This window comes from Microcebus murinus, chromosome 14, assembly GCF_040939455.1.
Source record: "Microcebus murinus isolate Inina chromosome 14, M.murinus_Inina_mat1.0, whole genome shotgun sequence".
Lineage (NCBI taxonomy): Eukaryota > Metazoa > Chordata > Mammalia > Primates > Cheirogaleidae > Microcebus > Microcebus murinus.
Genome location: NC_134117.1, coordinates 42,863,679 through 42,869,380, shown reverse-complemented (window position 1 = coordinate 42,869,380; position 5,702 = coordinate 42,863,679). Strand labels below are relative to the sequence as shown.

General features: G+C 37.9%; 1 pseudogene; it reads right to left on the bottom strand.

Moving 5' to 3' along the window:
- Window positions 1-2,680: 2,680 nt before the first annotated feature.
- On the bottom strand, window positions 2,681-3,063 carry LOC105870335 (large ribosomal subunit protein eL22 pseudogene; annotated as a pseudogene).
- Between the last annotated feature and the right edge of the window lie 2,639 nt (window positions 3,064-5,702).

The following is a 5,702-nucleotide window of genomic DNA, read 5'->3' as shown; positions in this document are numbered from 1 at the left end:
TGTGAGCTACCACACATTTTCCATATTCTGTTCATTAGAATTAAGTCACTTGGTACAGCCCAGACTTCAGAGGAAAAGATTACATAAGGGCATGAATACCAGGAGGCAGGGGCCACTGTTGCCATCTTAGAAGCTGCCTACTCCTAACTGGAACCAAATATTTCACCTCTATAAACCTCAGTTACCCCTTTTTAAAAAATGGGAATAAAATAGTTATATCAAAGGTTATTGTAAAGATTAATGAATTTTATAAAACATTGAAGTAACAAGGTGTTCAATTTCATATTTCTTTTTTAATAAAAAGGGAAATGAAACCCTTCAATGAAATTTTTCCTCTTGAAAATCAGTAGTAAAACACCCACACCTTCAATCCATGCCCAAGTAAATTGTTCAAAATTCAAAACACCCAAATCCCACATATTTGTGATTGAATTTATCCCTCAAATATCTTTCACTTACTGCCACATTTTAATGCCAAGCTAAATTCTACCAACAGTTATTCAGCTCAATATTCTCTGATTACAGTGGGTACTTAGTAAAAACAAATGGAATCTGGATTTAATTCATATACTGAAATTTCTTTTGTGTAGTATAATTTGCATCTTTTAAGGCCAAAGGCAAATGGCTAAAAATGACATTTAAAGGGAGCATGTGATAGGCTAAACTGAAGAGGAAACAGTGTATTGTAAAATCTCAGAGCCAAATATACAAAAGCTTAGCCTGTCTTTGGCTGATTTTTTCAATGCTAATAAATTGAGTATGGTAAATTGCTCAAACCAACAATAGAAAAACTTGCTCCTCTTGGCAAAGATCTTCCTATTTCTGAATTCTTTCTTCTTTCTTTTGGCCTTGATACCACGGCAACTTTGTTCTTACTTTTCCACTGGTATAATAAGTAGGACATTTCCACATACAATATCTCAGCCTCAAAAAAAAAAAAAGGGTAGGTGGAAAGAAGTGTCAGTGGAGGCTATTTATGTATGTACACTATCCACTTGGTCGAAATTGTCTCTTTTCTTTTTAGCTATGTGTTAATGTTAGCCACTTAATTATAAAATGTGATCAAACTCAATTACAAGAGCTCAAAAAGGCACAGAAAAACCAATGAGTTTCAATTTTATTATAAGTTTTAAAATCCGGGACTAGTTTTAAAAAACTTACATGCTAATATCAGCCCAGGGTTCATTTTTTTCACAACCAAATTAAAAATTACTACATGGGAACATCAATGCAACAAACAAAATTTGCAAACACAAGTCACAAACTGATGGTTAATAATCATGGTAAGGGACATAGAAAAGATTAACTGATGCATCAGTTAAGTTTGAAAGAAATGCTGCCTTCTGTGAGAGCAGAGAAGAAATATGCAAGCAATTCTGCTTCAAGAAATTTGCATAGAAATAGACAAGGCTAGCCCGTTTACTGCAAATGAAATTGCAAAGCCTCAACATGTTCCCAGTCAATCCAGAGAGCACCAAATGTTAAATCGGAGTCAAGGCAGGACTTGAACGTTCAATTTCAGCTATGCAACTCACAGAGAACAACTATTTCAGGTGTGAAAACCAGCTGCAGGCAAGCTCTTTAAAAACGTGCATTTCATACACCATAATTATAAAACAAGGTCAACATTTCTGCATTGCTGTTTGGCTTTCAGGAGGGCAGCACAAGGCATCAGGGTCTCTGTCAAAACCACTTTAAGCAACAATTTTACGTATTCTCAGCCTGGGTAAACACCTCTCAGTTCTCTAGCCTCTGCACACCTTGGCACAAAATCTTGCAGGCACACCACTTTGTAGAATGACTTCTGTCATTCAATCCAGTCACAGCCTACATGGCATGGAAGCAGCTATTTCCTGGGCATCTCCCATCTCCCCTTCACAAAACCCTCCAGAGCCCTCAGACTCAAGAGCTCCTGTCTGGGGGACCCACGCAAGAGGCCACATCTGGAAGCTCTACTCCTCCAGCTCCCTCTCCTGGAGACCAAAGTGACAGTTTGTTGCGAAGACTTGGTAGAAACAATGATTATTTACAAATTCATTTTTGTACACATTTACTTAATTTGGAATCTGAGACTTTGACAATGGCTCTCCAAATCCTTTTATAGAGTAGTCAAATATGCAGCAATACTAAAGGAGCACATTTTATTTCTATAGAGGAAAAGGAATTAGTATCATAATTGTGTGAGTCAAGAATAATTTATAACTAAAACATGAAAATAAGATGAATGGCTCAGAAACCTGCATTTTATGGACACTGCCACTTTTCCCACTAGAGAATCTTAGAAAGCAGCCACCTGTTTTGCCTTTAATGATTGAGAGGAGCCCACTTGTATTCCTGAATCTTTCTTTGAAAAAGCACCAGATACAACTGATTGTCACACTTATTTAATGAAACAGTGACTAACTGAAGCTCACGTCTCCACACCCTTATCTATCTGCTCAATGGTCATCAGTTCCTTAAAGCCCCCTTCTCCTATTTTGGTATTACTATCATGAGAACTGAAATTTTCGAGCAGAAAAAAAAGTCAAGTTAAAAATAAGTGGCAGCCCAAATGAAGCCCTTCTGCTATGATTTCCAATTTTTTGTTCAATCCATATATCAGAGATACAAGGATAAACCACTATTTTGGTTCCCAAGTTGTATTCAAGAACTCATACAAAATATTCCAGGTAAATGAATTTTAATCTTCGTCTCCCTCCTCTTCTTCATCCTGGTTAATTTGGAAGTAGTGTAATTAGTAACTGTCTTTGCTGTTAGCAACTACACGCAACCAATCCCATAGGTTATTCTTCTGCAGATGTTTTCTGGTGAGATATTTCAAATACCTTTCAGAAAAAAGCACCTCAGAAATGACAGTGATCTTGTTCTTCTCTTGGTGGTTACAACGCCTCCAAGATTCCCAGCTTTTCCATTCACTATGATTCTTTCTGAAAAAACTGCTCAAAATCGGCAGCATCCATGATTTCATCTTCTACAGGGTGAGTGCACAAGAGTGAACTTCAGAACCTACTTTTTTTTTTTTTTTTTTGCCCCATTTCATCACAAGCTTTTCATGGGTGCCATGGCTGCGGTGGAGGCAGAAAAAGAAATTGTCTCGTTTTTAAGACTCAAGTGTCACTTCCTCAGTGGAGATTTTCTGAACCATCCCCATCCCAAAGGCAAAATGGACCACTCCTCTAAAGTCTACAAGGTATCGGTACCCGATTCTGTCATGGCACCTCTGACAATTTAGGTATTCTAAGTATACTCATCTTCATCTATTAGATCATAAATCTCTTAAGAGTAGGGTCTATCTCATTTATCTTTACCTTTATATACCCAACACTTTAAAAAGTTGACACACTGAAGGCACTAAAGTGAATCAGTTAATGTTCCCCATGCTAACAAAACAGAATAAAAAGTGAAAAATGGGCCGGGCGTGGTGGCTCACGCCTGTAATCCTAGCACTTTGAGAGGCCGAGGTGGGCGGATTGCTCAAGGTCAGGAGTTCAAAACCAGCCTGAGCGAGACCCCATCTCTACCAAAAATAGAAATAAATTAATTAAAAAAAAAAAGTGAAAAATGAAAAAACAATCAGGGTTTCTGCTCAAGTGCAAAATAAAAGCATACCTCAGAGATAACGCGGGTTTGGTTCCAGACCACCATAATAAATCTAATATCACAATAAAATGAGTCATACAAGTTTTTTGGTTTCCCAGGATAGACAAAAGTTATATTTTCACTATACTCTAGTATATTAAGTCTAAAAAAATGTACATACCTTAATTAAAAATATTTTCTTATTAAAAATGCTAATGATCTCCTGAGCTGTCAGCGAGTTGTAATCTTTTTGCTGAGGGAGGGTCTTGTCGGCATGTTGACGGCTGCTGACTGATCAGGGTGGTGGTTGCTGAAGGTTGGGGTGTCTGTGGCAATTTGTTAAAATAAGACAATGAAGTTTGCCACATCAACTGACTCTTCCTTTCTCCACAGCGTGTGATATTGTTTGATAGCATTTTACCCACAGTAGAACTTCTTTCATGATTACAGTCAATCCTCTCAAACACTGCCACTGTGTTATCAACCAAATTGATGTAATATACAAAATCCTTTGTTGTCATTTCAACAAGGTTTGGAGCATCTTCACCAGGAGTGGTTTCCATCTCAAGAAACCACTTTCTTTGCTCATCCATAGGAAGCAATTCTTCATTCGTTCAAGTTTGGTTGTGAGATTGCAGCAATTCAGTCACATGTTCAGGCTCCACTTGGAGTTCTCTTGCTATTTCCACCACATCTGCAATAACATCCCCCACTTGAGTCTATAACCCCTCAAAGTCATCCATGAGAGTGGGAATAAACATCTTCCAAACTCCTGTTAATGTTGATATTTTGACCTCTTCCCATGAATCATGAATGTTCTTAATAGCATCTAGAATATGCATCTTTTCCAGAAGGTTTTCAGTTTACTTTGCCCAGATCCATCAGAGAAATAAAAATCTATGGCAGCTATAGCCTTACAAAATATTTTCCTCAAATAATAAGACTTAAAGGTCTAAATTACTCCTTGATCCATGAACTGCAGAATAAATTTCTTAGTGGGCATGAAAACAATATTAATCTCCTTGTACATCTCTATCAGAGCTCATAGGTGTCCAGGTACATTGTCAATGAGCAGTGACATTTTGAAAGAAATCTTTTTCTTCTGAGCAGTAGATCTCAATAGTGGGCTTAAAATATTCAGTAAACCATGCTATAAGCATATATGCTGTCATCTTTGTTGTTCCTTTTGCAGAACACAGGCAGAGTAGGGTTAGCATAATTCTGGGGACTCTGGGATTCTAGATGGCCTAGCATTGGCATCAGCTTAAAGTCACCAGCTGCATTAGCCCCTAACAAAAGAATCAGCCTGTCCTTTGAAGCTTTGAAGCCAAGAATTGACTTCTCCTGTCTATCTAAAAAAAAGTCCCATATGGCATCTTTTTCCAACACAAGGATGTTTTTATCTACATTGAAACACCATTGTTTGGTGTAGTCACCTTCATCAATTACCTTAGCTAGATCTGCTGAATAACTTGCTACAGCTTCTCCATCAGCACTTGCTGCTTCACCCTGCTTCACTTTTATGTTATAGAGATGGCTTCTTTCTTTAAACCTCATGAACCATCTGTGCTAGCTTTCAATTTTTCTTCTGAAGCTTCCTTCCCTCTCTCATCCTCCACAGAATTGAAGAGAGGGCCTTGTTCTGAATAAGCCTTTGGTTGAAGGGGAGGTTGTGGCAGGTTTGATCTTCTATCCAGAGCACTCAAATTTTCTCCATATGGGGCTGTTTTGCTGTCTTATCATTTGTGTGTTCAATAGTGTGTTCACTTTTAATTTCCTTCAGGAACTTTTCCTTGTGTATTCACAACTTTGCTACTGTTTGGCACAAAAGGCTTAACTTTCGGCCTGTCTTGGCTGTCAATATGCCTTCCTTGCTAAGCTTAGTCATTTCCAGCTTTTGATTTAAAGTGAGAGACATATGACTCTTTCATTCACTTGAACAATTAGAAACAATTATAGAGTTATTCATTTCAATGTTGTGTCTTAGGGAATAGGGAGATCCAAAGAAAGGGAGGGAGATAGGGGGAACGGCTGGTTGATGGAGCAGGTAGAGCACACACAACATTTATTAATTAAGTTCACTGTCTTATATGGGTGCCATTTGTGGTGCCCCAAAACAATTA